The 15801-nt window shown below is 43.2% G+C and overlaps 1 long non-coding RNA gene and 1 other non-coding gene across 2 annotated transcripts in view; one reads left to right on the plus strand and one right to left on the minus strand.

Moving 5' to 3' along the window:
- Positions 1-15801, minus strand: part of LOC103220189 (uncharacterized) — a 145891-nt gene that overhangs the window by 46833 nt on the left and 83257 nt on the right. The gene's annotated exons all lie outside the window — the stretch shown is intronic.
- Positions 12634-12740, plus strand: LOC119627493 (U6 spliceosomal RNA). The gene has a single exon (XR_005243679.1). It is a non-coding gene; the product is annotated as a U6 spliceosomal RNA (small nuclear RNA).

Raw genomic sequence — 15801 nt, forward strand, 5'->3', positions numbered from 1 at the left:
AGAAATAACACCACACATCTGCAACCATCTGATCTTTGATAAACCTAACAAAAACAAGCAATGGGGGAAAGAGTCCCTGTTTAAGAAACAGTGCTGTGAAAACTGGCTAGCCATATGCAGAAAACAGAAACTGGACCTCCTCTTCCTTACACTTTATACAAAAATTAACTCAAGATGGATTAAAGACTTAAATGTAAAACCCAAAACCATAAAAACCCTAGAAGAAAACCTAGGCAATACCATTCAGGACACAGGCATGGGCAAAGACTTCATGATTAAAACATCAAAAGCAATCGCAACAGAAGCTAAAATTGACAAAGGAGTCTAATTAAACTAAAGAGGTTCTGCACAACAAAGAAACTATCATCAGAGTGAACAGGCAACCTATAGAATGGGATAAATTTTTGCAATCTACCTATCTGACAAAGGTCCAATATCCAGACTCTATAAGGAACTTAAACAAATTTACAAGAAAAAAACAAACAACCTTATCAAAAAGTAGGCGAAGGATATGAAGAGACACTTCTCAAAAGAAGACATTTATGCAGCCAACAAACATGTGAAAAAAAGTTCATCATCACTTGTCATTAGAGAAATGCAAATCAAAACCACAATGAGATGCCATCTCATGCCAGTTAGAATGGTGATTATTAAAAAGTCAGTAAACAAGTGGGAGTTGAACAATGAGAACACATGATCACAGGGAGGGGAACATCACACACAGGTTAGAGGGTAGGGAGCAAGGGGAGGGAGAGCATTAAGACAAATACCTAATGCATGCAGGGCTTTAAACCTAGAGGATGGCTTGACAGGTGCAGCAAACCACCATGGCACATGTATACCTATGTAACAAACCTGTACATTCTGTACTTGTATCCCAGAACTTAAAGTAAAATAAAGAAACAAACAAAAAAAAGAGTGATCATACAATTTCTCATCCAAACATTTAAAAAGCAGGTAACACATAACAGGGTCTTTCCCAAACAAAACAGGACTTACGGTTACCTTATATACTTTTTAGAGATAGGGTCTTGTTCTGTCACCCAGACTGGAGTTCAGTGGCACAGTCAGAGCTCGCTGCAACCTCCACCTCTTGGGCTCAAGTGATCCTCCCACCTCAGTCTCCTGAGTAAATAGGATTACAGGTGTGCACCACCAAACCTGAATAATTTTTCTTGCTTTTGTAGAGACAGGGTCTTGCCATGTTGTATGGGCTGATCTCAAACTCCCAGGTTTAAGCAATCCCCCCGTCTCGGCTTCCCAAAATGCTGGGATTACAAGCTTGAGCCACTGTACCTGGCCAAGGATGTATTTTTAAGTGAAAAAAGAAGCAAAGTTCAAAAGCTTTTAAGATGGTATTTTCTGTGTAAAAATGAGGAGAACTTTGCTTACATCTGCATAAAGGAACTGTGGAAGCACACTCCAAAGAAACAAGGTAGAGTGGGAAATAGTGGGAAATCTTTTTTTTTTTTCTTTTTTGAGATGGAATCACCCTCTGTCACCCAGGCGGGAGTGCAGTGGCACGATCTTGGCTCACTGCAACCTCTTCTTCCTGGGTTCAAGCAATTCTCCTGCCTCAGCCTCCTGAGTAGCTGGGACTACAGGCACCCGCCACCACGCCAGGCTAATTTTTGTATTTTAGTAGACACAGGGTCTTACCATGTTGGCCAGGCTGGTCTCAAACTCCTGAGCTCAAGCAATCTGAACATCTCGGCCTCCCAAAGTGCTGGGATTACAGGCCTGGTTGGAAATTTATGTATTTTGTTTTAGTTTTATTTTTTGAGATGGAGTCTTGCTCTGTTGCCCAGGCGGGAGTGCAGTGGCATGATCTCGGCTCACTCCAACCTCCGCCTCCCAGGTTCAAGCAATTCTCAGGCCTCACTCTCCCCAGTAGCTAGGATTACAGGCATGCACACCATGCCCACCTAAAGTTTGTATTTTTTGTAGAGGCAGGGTTTTACCATGTTGGCCAGGCTTGTCTTGAACTCCTGACCTCAAGTGATCCACCCTCCTTGGCCCTCCACAGTGTTGGGATTACAGGCGTGAGCCATCGTGCCTGGCCTTATGTATTTTAGATTGTGAATGTATTATATTGGATGAAAAAATTAATAGAGAAACTCTACAAAGACAAGATTGAGGGGGACATCAAGGAATGACTGCTTAAAAAATAGCTGAGCATCGTGGTGCACACCTGTAATTCCAGCTACTTGGGAGGCTGAGGCGGGAGGATTGCTTGAGCCAATGAGTTTGAGGCTGCAGTGAGCTATGATAGTGCCTCTGCACTCCAGCCTGGTTGACAGAGCAGGACCTCATCTCTTAAAATGAATAAATAAATAAAAATAAGCAACAAAAAAATGAGTACCAGGATTCCAGTTGGGGTGATAAAAAAATTTCTGGAACTAGATAGTGATGGTTGGACAACACTGTATTTAAAGCCACTAAGTTGTACACTTTAAAATGGCAAACTCTATTTTATGTACATTTTGCCACAATAATAATACTAAAAATAATAACTAAAAATAAGTGCACAAAGGGCCGGTCACCATGGTTCATACCTGTAATCCCAGCACTTTTAGAGGCCAAGGCAGGCAGATCACCTGAGGCCAGGAGCTCAATACCAGGCTGGCCAACATGGTGAAACTCTGTCTCTGCTAAAAATACAAAAAATTAGCCAGGCCTGGTGGTGCATGCCTGTGATCCCAGCTACTTGGGAGGTTGAGGCATGAGAATCACTGGAGCTTGGGAGGCAGAGGTTGCAGTGAGCACATACAAAAATAAGGTTTTGTTATATTCAGACAGAAAGAATCCATCCTAGCCTAATCTATTATTTTGTAAATATCTCACTAATAGATTAAGGTGTGTCCACAAATCTCTTAAGAGAGCAGCCAGGTTAAATTAGCTAGTATAGATAAAACTTAGTATTAGAAACATTCACAAGGGCTGGGCACAGTGGCTGACACCTGTAATCCCAGCACTTTGGGAGGCTGAGGCAGGCAGATGGCTTAAGCCTAGGAGGTCTGAGGCCGCAGTGAGCCACTGCCCTGTAGCCTGGGCAACAGACGGAGAGCCTGCCTTATCCGCCACTCCCCACCCACCAAAAAAGAAAAAAAAAATCCACAGGTATATGACAAATGTAAACAGAAGTTTCAAGGTTTATACAGAACCTTAAACAAACAAACAAAAAAAGACTATGCAAGAGTCAGAATTTACCAGTTCTATTTGTACAGAAGAGGAAAGAAGTCATCGAAATGGAAATAGATCATGGCTGGGTCTGGTGGCTCACACCTGTAATCTCAGTACTTTGGGAGGCTAAGGCAGGTGGATGACTTGAGGCCAGGAGTTTGAGACCATCCTGGCCAACATGGCGAAACCTCGTCTCTACTAAAAATGTAAAAAACAAAAATAGATCCTGGTAGAAAAAGATAAAATAGTAGGCTATATTTATGTGACAGGATAGTTTTTTGTGATGTTAATTTATTAACTGGAGCAGTGTGTTTTGCTCACTACAGTATTTCTCAGCCCCCACACAACCCCACTCACCCCACTCTACACGGGTCCTTTGTGTCCAGGTCTTTTGTAATTCGCTTCCTAGGAATTTTGTAAGAGGGAAAGCCAATAGCCGCTTAAAGCCAAGTGCTCTTCTGCTCTTTTGCAGAAGTGTAAAATCAGTGGAGAAAGGGAGGGAAGAAAGAGAGAGGTATCTGCCTGGGAGACGAATGGAGTGGGAGTGGGGAAGACAAGGAAGGGTCTTAGAGTCTCATGAACTTTATTACTATTTTGGGGGCCCAGGGAGGGGTAAAGACTCTAGAGAGGATTGGGGTGTTTAAGACCTCATGGTGTTCTGCTTGGGCAAAAAAGCCCACACCCCACGGAGTAGAGTACTATTGCGTGGTAGGGACCACGTGGCCTGAGGCTGGGAGTTTTGGGCATTACAAGCTAGAAATGTGAGCTCTACTCCTGGTACCCCAGGTACCACATAAGGTGCCCTCGACAGTGATTACTAAATTCCTGTCACTTTAGTTGGATGGGAGCCCAAATTTGGGAATAAAAGTAATATTTTCTATTTTACGTATGTGCTAATATTCATACTCAATATATTAGTTTCCTATAAATACCTTTTTGGAAATTTGATTGTAGTAGGCAGAATAATGGCCTCCCAAAGAGGTTCCTAGAATATGTAGATATGCTACTTTACATGGTATTATAAATAAAGTTTTGGTGCCGCAAAAGAAATAGCACTCGAATATAAAATTTTATTTTTAATTCTCAGCAAGGCAATGTACTTCTATGGAAGGGTGCACCCTTACAGATGGAGCAATGGTGAGTGCACACTTGGACAAGGGAGAGGAAGGGGTTCTTATCCCTGATGCACGTGGTGGCCCCTGCTGCTGTGTTGTTCCCCTATTGGCTAGGGTTAGACAGCACAGGCTAAACTAATTCTGACTGGCTAATTTAAAGAGAGTGACGGGGTGAGTGGATTGGTGGGAAAAATGGTTATGGCAGAAGAGGAAATCGGAACGAGTCAGGGTGGAGAATGAGTCAGGGCGGAGCAGGTAATCAGAATGAGTCAGGGTGGAGCAGGTAATCCAAAAAGGTTGCTTTATGAGGAAGTTAAGTTTAAAAGTAGAAAGCAAAGAATTGAAAATACCGACATATCAATTCTTCGAAGAGATATTTAGAACTCATATCTAACAATGGTAAAGAGATTTTACAGACGGGATTAAGAATCTTAGTGGTCTTAATGGGGAGATATGGTTCAAAGGGTACAAAGCTGCAGTTATATGGGATGATAAATCTAGAGATCTAATATACAGCATGAAGACTGTAGTAAATAATATTGTATACTGGAAGGCTGGTAAGCGATAGATTTTAGGTGACCTTACCACACACGCACAAAAAAAAAGGTAGGTATGTGAGATGACGAATATATTCATCAGCTTGACTACTGTAATCTTTTTTATTATGCATATGTATATCGAAACATCATGTTGTACATTATAAATACATGCAATAAAAATAAATATTAACGGCTGGGTGTGGTGGCTCATCCCAGCACTTTGGGAGGCTGAGTGGGGAGGATCACTTGAGCTCAGGAAGTTCAAGACCAGCCTGGGCAACACAGCAAAATCTTGTCTCTACCAAAATTTTTAACAATTAGGTGGGTGTGTGCCTGTAGTCCCAGCTATTCTGAAGGTTGAGGTGGAAGGAATGCTTGAGAGCCCAGGAAATCGAGGCTGCAGTCAACTATGATGGTGCCATTACACTCCAGCCTAGACAACAGAGCCAGACCCTGCCTTTCCGCAACGCCCCGTGACCTGCCAAATATATATATAAACAAAGGCTGGGCACGGTGGCTTATGCCCGTAATCCCAGCACTTTGGGAGGCAGAGGCGAGTGGATCATCTGAGGTCAGGAGTTCAAGACCAGCCTGGCCAACATGGTGAAACCCCATCTCTACTGAAAATACAAAAAAATTAGCTGGGCGCGGTGGTGTGTGCACCTGCGATCCCAGCTGCTCCGGAGGCTGAGGCAGCACGAGAAACGCTTGAACCCAGGAGGTGGAGGTTGCAGTGAGCTGAGATCGCACGATTGCACTCCAGTCTGGGTAACAAGGCGAGACTCTGTCTCGAAAAACAAAAACAAAGCAAAATAATAAGTAAGAGCAGTGGGCTTAAGCCTGTAGTTCCAGCTACTTGGGAGGCTGAAGCAGGACGATCCCTTGAGCCCAGGAGTTTGAGACTAGCCTGGGCAACATAATGAGACTCATCTCTAAAACAAAAAAAATTAAAATTAATAAATAAAGGCAAGTATGTGTCTGTGGATTCATATGTATATGATTCATATATGTGTGGATTCATATATACATATATCTCTATATATACACATATATATATGAATTCAAGATGGGGAGGGGATTATCCTATATCATTCCAGTAAGAATAATTTAATAACAAGGGTTTTTTTTTTTTTTTTTTTTTTTTTTTTGAGACGGAGTCTCGCTCTGTCGCCCAGGCTGGAGTGCAGTGGCGCAATCTCGGCTCACTGCAAGCTCCGCCTCCCGGGTTCACGCCATTCTCCTGCCTCAGCCTCCCGAGTAGCTGGGACTACAGGCGCCCGCCACTGCGCCCGGCTAATTTTTTTCTATTTTTAGTAGAGACAGGGTTTCACCATGGTCTCGATCTCCTGACCTTGTGATCCGCCCACCTCGGCCTCCCAAAGTGCTGGGATTACAGGCATGAGCCACCGCGCCCGGCCCATAACAAGGGTTTTGTTTGTTTGTTTGTTTTAAGATAGGGTCTTGTTCTGTCGCCCAGGCTGGAGTTCAGTGGCATGATTTTGGCTCACTGCAACCTCCGCCTCCCGGGTTCAAGCGATTCTCCTGCCTCAGCTTCCCAAGTAGCTGGGACTACAGGTGTGTACCACCACACCCAGCGAATTTTTCTATTTTTAGTAGAGATGGGGTTTCACCATGTTGGCCAGGCTGGTCTTGAACTCCTGAACTCAAGTAATCCACCCGCCTCTGCCTCCCACAGTACTGGGATTACAGGTGTGAGCCACCACACCCGGCCGTAACAAGGGTTTTTAAAAGTGGGCGTATTAAGTTACAGTGGAGATCGGAGAGATGTGATGTATAAGAAGAAGGACTCAAGGGTGGCTTTGAAGATAGGGGAAGAGACCATGAGCTAGGGAGTGTGAGGGCCTGAGAAGCTGGGAGAGAAAGAAGCTGAGAGCCTCCAGAAAGGAACACAGCCCTACCAACATCTTGATTTTAGTCCAGTGAGACTAAAATCAGACTTCTAACCTACATGACTATATGAGAGTAAATTTATCCAGGCTTGCGAGGTCTGAGGAAAACAAGAAGAAGAAAAAAGTAAATTTGTTTGTTGTTAGCCACTAAGGTTATAGTAATTTGTTACAGCAGCAATAGATCACGGGCACATGGTTATGGAGCCAATTCCTTTCTACCTTCTTGTCTCTGCTTACTAGAAACGTCTTTACCTGCAATTTGGTTTTCATTAGAAGGATAGTAGCATATATAAATGGCTACTCCCACTGCAAAATAAGAACATATTCTGGTTTATAAATGATCCTTGGGAGGTTTTGGTTAACATGATTCAGTCCCTTAAGTCTGAGCATGGTGTTATTTCTGGAAATTGTAAGATGCCACTCAGGTAATGGGAATGTACCAAATTGAATTTCTGACCCTGCCGGGTGGGACGTTGACCTATCTTGTGAAGATCAGCTGGCTGGTTCGTTCCACCTTCAGCGATGACATTTTCTACTTGCGAATACCAAATGCCAGACGAACACATGTAAAGGATATTAACAATACAAGCCAGAAAAATGGTAAGGGCCAAATAAAAGTGCAGAGTAAAAGCTATTCAGAGAAATTTGAAGGAGAGCTCCCAAAGTCTTCTGATAGGACCTGAGGAGTTTGCAAGGGAAGGAGGACTTGAATTAGGCATTTACACGAGTAAAACACCAGAGGCAAATGCAGTTAAAGCAGAAGAGATTAATAAAAGATTGGAAGGGCAGATTGAAATTATCTCCTGTGGGAATGTGATGGTTGAGGAATTTGGATTGGGCAACCAGGAGCTAACAAAGGTTTTAGGGAAGGATCACAATGAAAACAGTTTGGGGAGATACTCACCTAGATCTATGGGGTTACAGTTTTGTGAACTAGGCTAGCACTTAAATACAGTCTGAATTCGAACATGAAATGCAAAAAGACAATAGGGATTATCTGGGGGAATGAAAGACATACTTTTGGTCTTTATTGCTCAAACCGTGTCATGGCTAGATATTCCTCTCAATTTGTGTTGAATAGATAGGATTTCTGTCACATTACAGTGTGAAGAGCATGACAGCAAACAGTGCCCTCTGAAAAAGAAAATCTTTTAGCTTGAGTCAATTTATTTTTATTATTTATTTACTTATTTTTTGAGACAGAGTCTCACTTTGTCACCCAGGCTGGAGTGCAATGGCGTGATCTCAGCTTACTACAACTGCCGCCTTCCAGGTTCAAGCAATTCTCCTGCCTCAGCCTCCTGAGTAGCTGGGACTACAGGAGTGCACCACCACATCTGGCTAATTTTTGTATTTTTAGTAAAGACAGGATTTTGCCATGTTGGCCAGGCTGGTCTCGAACTCCTGACCTCAGGTGATCCACCCACCTCAGCCTCCCAAAGTGCTGGGATTATAGGCGTGAGCCACCGCGCCCGGAATTTTTTTTTTTTTTTTTAAATTTAAAGGTTAAGGATGCACTGTGACATAGTCTCAGGAGGTTCTGATGACCTGTGCTGAGCCAATTTTAAAAGGAGCTCAAATTCTGAGGCCTGCAGGTTTACTTATTCCAGTGCTTCAGAGGCTAAAGTCCCTCTGGATTCTTAGCTGCACAAAAATATTTATTTTGAAATTGAGCAAATTTGTAGAAAAATCTTGTGCTGAGTAGTAGTCTCTAAATTATTTATGACTCCAAATTTTCTGCCAGTCTTGATTGTGGTCTGACCATAGATTTTATTTTATCTACTCGTTATTTATTTATTTATTTTTTGGAGACAGAGTTTCGCTCTTGTTGCCCAGGCTGGAGTGCAATGGTGCAATCTCGGCTCACTGCAACCTCCGCCTCCCAGGTTCAAGTGATTCTCTTGCCTCAGCCTCCCGAGTAGTTGGGATTATAGGCATGTGCTACCACACCCAGCTAATTTTTTTTTTTTTTTTTTCTTAGACAGAGTTTCGCTCTGTTGCCCAGGCTGCAGTGCAGTGGCGCCATCTTGGCTCACTGCAAGCTCTGCCTACCAGTTCACTCCATTCTCCTGCCTCAGCCTTCTGAGTAGCTGGGACTACAGGTGCCCGCCACCTCGCCCGGCTAGTTTTTTGTATTTTTAGTAGAGACGGGGTTTCACCGTGTTAGCCAGGATGGTCTTGATCTCCTGACCTCGTGATCCGCCTGCCTCAGCCTCCCAAAGTGCTGGGATTACAGGCGTAAGCCACTGTGCCAGGCCAAAATTTTTTTTTTTTTTTTTTTTTTTTTTTTTTTTTTTTTTTTTTTTTTGAGATAGAGTCTCACTCTATCACCAGGCTGGAGTGCAGTGGCATGATTTCAGCTCACTGCAACCTCCGCCTCCCGGGTTCAAGCGATTCTCCTGCCTCAGCCTCCTGAGTAGCTGGGACTACAGGGGCACACCACCACGCCCAGCTAATTTTTGTATTTTTAGTAGAGACAGGGTTTTGGGCAGGATGGTCTTGATCTCCTGACCTCCTGATCTGCCCGCCTCAGCCTCCCAAAGTGCTGGGATTACAAGCATAAGCCACCTTGCCCGGCCAGCTAATTTTTGTATTATTAGTAGAGACAGGATTTCACCATGTTGGCCAGGCTGGTCTCGAACTCCTGACCTCAGATGATCCACCACCTCTGCCTCCCAAAGTGTTGGGATTACAAGCATGAGCTACGGTGCCCAACCAAAATTTATATGTATTAAGATACTACATATACTTAAAAAAAATAGGTATGTAGTGTCCCACATAGCTGAGGCACTACAGTTTGCTTAGTTATCCCTTATTGTAGGCCGTTCGTTTGTTGGTTCATTCATTAATTCGTGGTAAAACTACCCAGGCTTTGTGCTCATTCTCAGCATGCGGACATAGAAGTTATAGCTCTTGCTCTCAAGGAATATATAGTCTAGGAGAGACAGATGTGGAAAACAAGTATAGTACAGTTATATATAATCGAGATGAACCTCAGTGTTCCAGGAATATCTACCATGCCCCAGTTCTTCCTGAGATATTACACATTCCCCACCTCACTGACAGTGGCAGTGAGCCCGGCACTAGGTTCCTTTCCCAGGGGACTGTGAGCATCAAGGCTATGGGGAGGAGCACTGGCACTGTTAGGCAGAGGCTGCATTTGACACTTCTGGAGGGTAACCAAGGGTGATGGTGCCGAATCTCCTATGACCAGGGTTCTCCTAGTGCACTGACACTGCTGCAACTCAGGGGCAGCTGGAATTTGGCTGACTAGTGAATAGGTGCTGAGTTCTGAGATGGAGGTTCTAGTAATCCCCTAGGCCAGCCTCCAATCAGCTGCGAAGGTGGTGGGGAGAAAAGGAGGCCAGATCACTCCAGGCCGGAACAGGGCTGTCAAGGGCAACAGGAGATATGGTATGGCAGACATGATAGATATCTTCTGGGTGGCTGAGTGATGAATAGTTGGAGGTGGGAATGAAGATGAATTTTGATATTCTCTTAGAATGAAAGACAGCTGAGAATCTATATATATAGGGTTGCCTAAAATACAAGACACTTGGTTATATTTGAATTCCAGGTAAATAACAAATAAATTTTTTAGGCTGGTGCAGTGGCTCATGCCTGTAATCCCAGCACTTTGGGAGGCGAGACGGGTGGATCACTTGAGGTCAGGAGTTTAAGACCAGCCTGGCCAACATGGTGAAAACTTATCTCTACTAAAAATACAAAAATTAGTTGGGTTTGGTGGTGCGCGCCTGTAATCCCAGCTACTTGTGAGGCTGAGGCACAAATATTGCTCGAACCTGGGAGGTAGAAGCTGCAGTGAGCTGAGATCATGCTACTGCACTCCAGCCTGGGCAAAATAGTGAGACTCTGTCTCAAACAACAACACAACAAATATACAAAAACCAAATAATTATTTCAATATACTTGTCTCAAATATTGCAATTGATATAGGGTTGCTGAATCTGGTATTCTTATTTAGATGCAGACAGGAAGATAGGAAAAAGGCATGTTGTGGACGTGGGGGTGAGTGAATAAGGAGGGGGCTTAGTTCTGAAGAAGTAACGTTGAACAGGAGTACCCCATTTTATTTTTATTAGTTTTTTTGAGATAGGATCTTGTTCTGTTACCTGAGCTGCAGTGCAGTGGCACGATCATGGCTCTCTGCAGCCACAACCTCCTGGGTTTAAACAGTCCTCCTAACTTCAGTCTCCCGAGTAGCTGGGACTATAGGCATGTGCCACGATGCCCAGCTAATTTTTTATTTTATTCTTTTTGACACAGGTTCTCACTCTGTCACCTAGGCTGGAGTGCAGTGGCGAGATTTTGTCTCACTGCAGTGCTGACCTCCTGGGCTCAAGCGATCCTCCTGCCTCAGCTCCCCGAGTAACTGGGACTACAGGCATACACCATCACACCCAGCTATTTTTGTATTTTGGTAGAGACAGGTTTTCACCATGTTGCCCAAGCTCTTTAAAATAGAAGAGATGGGACTGGGCATGGTGGCTCATGCCTGTAATTCCAGCACTTTGGGAGGCTGAGGTGGGTAAATCACCTGAAGTCAGGAGTTCGAGACCAGCCTGGCCAACATAGTGAAACTCCGTCTCTACTGAACATACAAAAATTAGCTGGGTGTGGTGGCAAGTGCCTGTAATCCCAGTTACTGGGGAGGCTGAGGCAGGAGAATAAGTTGAACCTGGGAGGCGAAGGTAGCAGTGAGCTGAGAGTGAGCCATTGCACTCCAGCCTGGGTGACAAGAGCGAAATTTCATCTCAAAAAAAAGAAGAAGAAAATATTATATATTTAATGGCATTGTATGGTACCCACTGTTTTTTCATTTTACAATATGTCCTGAATATTTTCTGGGTCACTCACCAGTCTACTGATATCTTAATGGCTACATGTTACATTGATGCACTGAAATTAAAAAAAATCCTTTATAGAATAGTTGTTTCTTCTTCATGGAGTTTTAAGATACAAATTAATCACACAATACTTAGAGGTGATCTGTATTTACTAAAACCCCATTTTTAAAAAAAAATTCAAAAGCAGTATTTTGAAAAATAGGATAAAATAATCTTATTGCCCTAACACGATTAATCCTCCGGCAATGTAGCGCTCTCTCTCTCTGTGTATGTGTGTGTGTGTGTGTGTGTGTGTGTGTGTCTATGTGTCTGTGTGTGTGTGTTTGTATTTAGGTTAGATCTAGTTGCTAATGCAGTTGAATTATGTTACCTGGATACCTCTTGGAGAACCTGAGGTCATTTTGGCCTGATGCATTAATATTTAACAAGCCTGTGATTGATGGATTGATGCTAGCAAAATTAATTCAATCCACCTAGGTTTCTATCTGTTGGTAAAACAGCAAGGCCATCCAGGGGTCAGAAAACAAGGGCTTCTGGGAGGAAACAATTGAAAGTGGTTGTGACCTCTAGAATCTGGAACTGGGTACCGGCTCCTCCATTGACCTTCTTTCACCTTTGTTCTCAGAAAAATGTCTCTTGATTGGCTGCTGATGGGTGGGGTTGCCTCCATCCCTCATCTTTATAACTAAAGTCTTGAACACTCAGTAAATTAATAGACTGGCAGAGAAAACCCCTTTTTAGTTAGGCAGTACTGTAGTTTGAAAACTCTGGTCTTAGACATGGTGTTCAGTATGCATTGCAGATCATTAGTGTATCAGATATATGGATTGACTGAATATTCTGCCGAATTGACTAAATTGCTCTGTCATTCCCCAGTGACGTGGGGCCACTGTTCGTCTCTCACCTCTTCACCTTTGGGTTCTGTTAAAGGAGGGTATCCTGGCAGCATTCCCCATGCCACAGATGGGTGGGTCTGCAATCCATGGATCTCTTTTTGTCGTAAAAAACATCAGCTCTGGTGCTCGCTTTGGCAGCACATATACTAAAATTGGAATGATGCAAAGAAGATTAGCATGGCCCCTGCACAAGGATGACATGCAAATTCATGAAGCGTTCCACATTTTTCCAATTAGAAACAACTGGCCGGGCACGATGGCTCACGCCTATAATCCTAACACTTTGGAAGGCTGAGGCGGGTGGATCACTTGAGGCCAGGAGTTCAAGACTACCCTGGCCAACATGGTGAAACCCCTACCTCTACTTAAAATACAAAAAAAAAAAAAAAAAAAAAAAAAAAGAAATAGCCAGGCTTGGTGGTGGGTGCCTGTAATCCCAGCTACTCAGGAGGCTGAGGCAGGAGGATCACACCACTGCACTCCAGCCTGGGCAACAGAGGGAGACTCCATCTAAAAAGAAAAAAATTAGAAACAAACAAGCCATATCAACTCTGGGATGTGGGCCACACCTTAATTGACATCAGCCACATTATTTCGTTCCCATAAAGATGGTTCAGAACAGAGATATTGGCCAGGCATGGTGGCTTATACCTGTAATCCTATCACTTTGTGGGGCCAAGGCGGGTAGATGACTTGAGCCTAGGAGTTCAAGATCAGCCTGGGCAATGTGGTGAAACCCTGTCTCTAATAAAAATACAAAATATTAGCCAGGTGTAGTGGTGTGTACCTGTATTCCCAAATACTTGGGAGGCTGAAGTGGGAGGATCACTTGAGCTTGAGGAGGTGGAGGTTGCAGTGAGCTGAGATCGTGCCACTGCACTCCATCCTGGGTGACAGAGTGAGACCTTGCCTCAGAGGAAAAAAAAAAAAAAAGTATTCTTGGAAAAGCTAACATGAGAAAGTGTTAATGGGAGGACACGTGTAAATGTAGTCAATCAGTAATCCTTCTACAGTATTTGATATGTCTAATCCTTACTAAAATATCATGAACCAATTGTCAATCTACATTTTAAGAAAGATTTGGAGAGCTCAGAGAAGTCAGAATGATTAAACAGGTGCTATATTGGTATATGAGAGAAGGTTAAAGGTTGGTGCTGTTGCACCGGTAAAAGGGAAGGCTGGGAGCCAGGGGTGGGGGTGGGGGTGGCAGGGGGGCGGGTGGTGGTCACAAATGACTTTAAGCATTTGGAAGGTTAAAATAGGGCGCCTTCAAGAATTTGGAAGGTTAAAATAAAATAAAAAAACAAGTAAAACTTTTTGTTTGTTTTTTAGAGACAGGGTTTCACTGTGTTGCCCAGGCTGGAATGCAGTGGCTATTCACAGGCATGGTCATAGAGCACAGCCCCAAATTCCTGGGCCCAAGCAATCCTCCTGCCTTAGCCTTCCAAAGTTTTTGCTGGGATTAAAGGTGTGAGCCACTGGGCCCAGCCTAATGTTATGAATTTCTTGGGTTTCTTTTCAGAGATAGCCTATCAATATACAAGCAAATATATATATAATTTTTCTTCCCCTCTCCTCCTACCCACTATCTCCCACTTGTATTTTACACAATTGCTTGCCTTTTACACTTTCCAATATATCAAGGCAATTTTCCCTGTCAGTGTAAATATCTTCCTTTTAAAGGACTGACCGGTATTCCATTGTATAGTGGAGCATAATTTATTTCACTGGCCTCCTTCTGATGAACATGTGAGTCTAACCTTTTGTTAATACAAAAATATTGCAATTAATATTCTTGAAGACACATCATTTTCCACACATGTATATATTAATAGGATAGATATCTAGTTACAATGTTGAGTCAAAGGGTATGTCTATACGTCATTTAAAAAATGATTTGTTTTACATTGTGGTAAAAAAACATGTATCACAAAATTTACTATCTTAACCATTTTTATATGTACAGTTCAGTATTAAGTGCACTATAATTGCAGATGTACATATATCATTTTGACAAACATTGCCAAATTGCCCTCCATGGCAACTGTACCTATTTATCTGTTTACTAACATCATGTGAGAGAGGGCCCCTCAAGTAGATAGTACTGAAAAGTAGAGCACCTGTGATTAACTAGGAGGTGATACAGCAGAGAAGAAGAGACACAACTTCTGGAATCTAATCCTAGATCTGATGATGACCAGCTGTGTGTACTCTTGAGTATTACTTTAATTCTCTCAGGTTTAGTTTTTACCTAACCTCATAGAGTTGTCAAGTTCTTGCCTATTCACAATAGTCAAGAAAGAAATGGAAGCAAACCAAATGTCCATCTGTGGATGAATGGATAAACAAAATGTGGTATGTGCATGCAATGGAATGTTATTTAGCCTGAAAAAAGAGAAGCAGCCTGGGCGAGGTGGCTCACACCTGTAATCCTAGCACTTTGAGGGGCAGAGGTGGGAGGATTGCTTCAGGCAAGAGTTCAAGATCAACCTGGCCCACATGGTAAGATGCTGTCTCTATTAAAAAAAAAAAAAAAATTAGGCTGGACTCAGTGGTTCACGCCTGTAAATCCCAGCACTTTGGGAGGCTGAGGCAGGCGGATCACTTGAGGTCAGGAGTTTGAGACCAGCCTGGCCAACATGGTGAAACCCCTGTCTCAACTAAAAATACAAAAATTAGCCAGGCGTGGTGGCACACACCTGTAATCCCATCTCCTTGGGAGGCTGAGGCAGGAGAATCACTTGAACCTGGGAGGCAGAAGTTGCAGTGAGCCTAGATTGCACCACTGCGCTCTAGCCTGGGTGACAGAGCCAGATTTCATCTCAAAAAAAAAAAAAAGGCAGATCTTAAACATGTCCTTATGTGGGGATTTAAAGAAATAAAATTAAGCCTGACATAGGGAGACCCCCATCTCTAAACAAACAAACAAACAAAATATTAGCCAGGTGTGGTGGTGTGTGCCTGTACTCCTAGGCTAAGGCAGGAGGATTGCTTGAGCCCAGAAGTTCAAGGCTTCAGTGAGCTATGATTGCCCCATTGCACTTCAACCTGGATGACACAGCAAGACCCTATCTCTAAACAAAAATAAAATAAAAAATAAAAAGGAATACGTATTTGCTGATAAGCACAGGCATAAAGAAACTCTGGAAAGTTACATAAGAACAAGTAATAAAGGCTAGTTATTGGTGATTGGAGACATGGATGAGAGATAAATTTTTAGTTTATTCTAAAAATAACGAACCTGGGAGACGGAGGTTGCAGTGAGCCGAGATCGTGCCACTGCACTCCAG

This window comes from Chlorocebus sabaeus, chromosome 14 (assembly GCF_047675955.1).
Source record: "Chlorocebus sabaeus isolate Y175 chromosome 14, mChlSab1.0.hap1, whole genome shotgun sequence".
NCBI classification, from domain to species: Eukaryota; Metazoa; Chordata; class Mammalia; order Primates; family Cercopithecidae; genus Chlorocebus; species Chlorocebus sabaeus.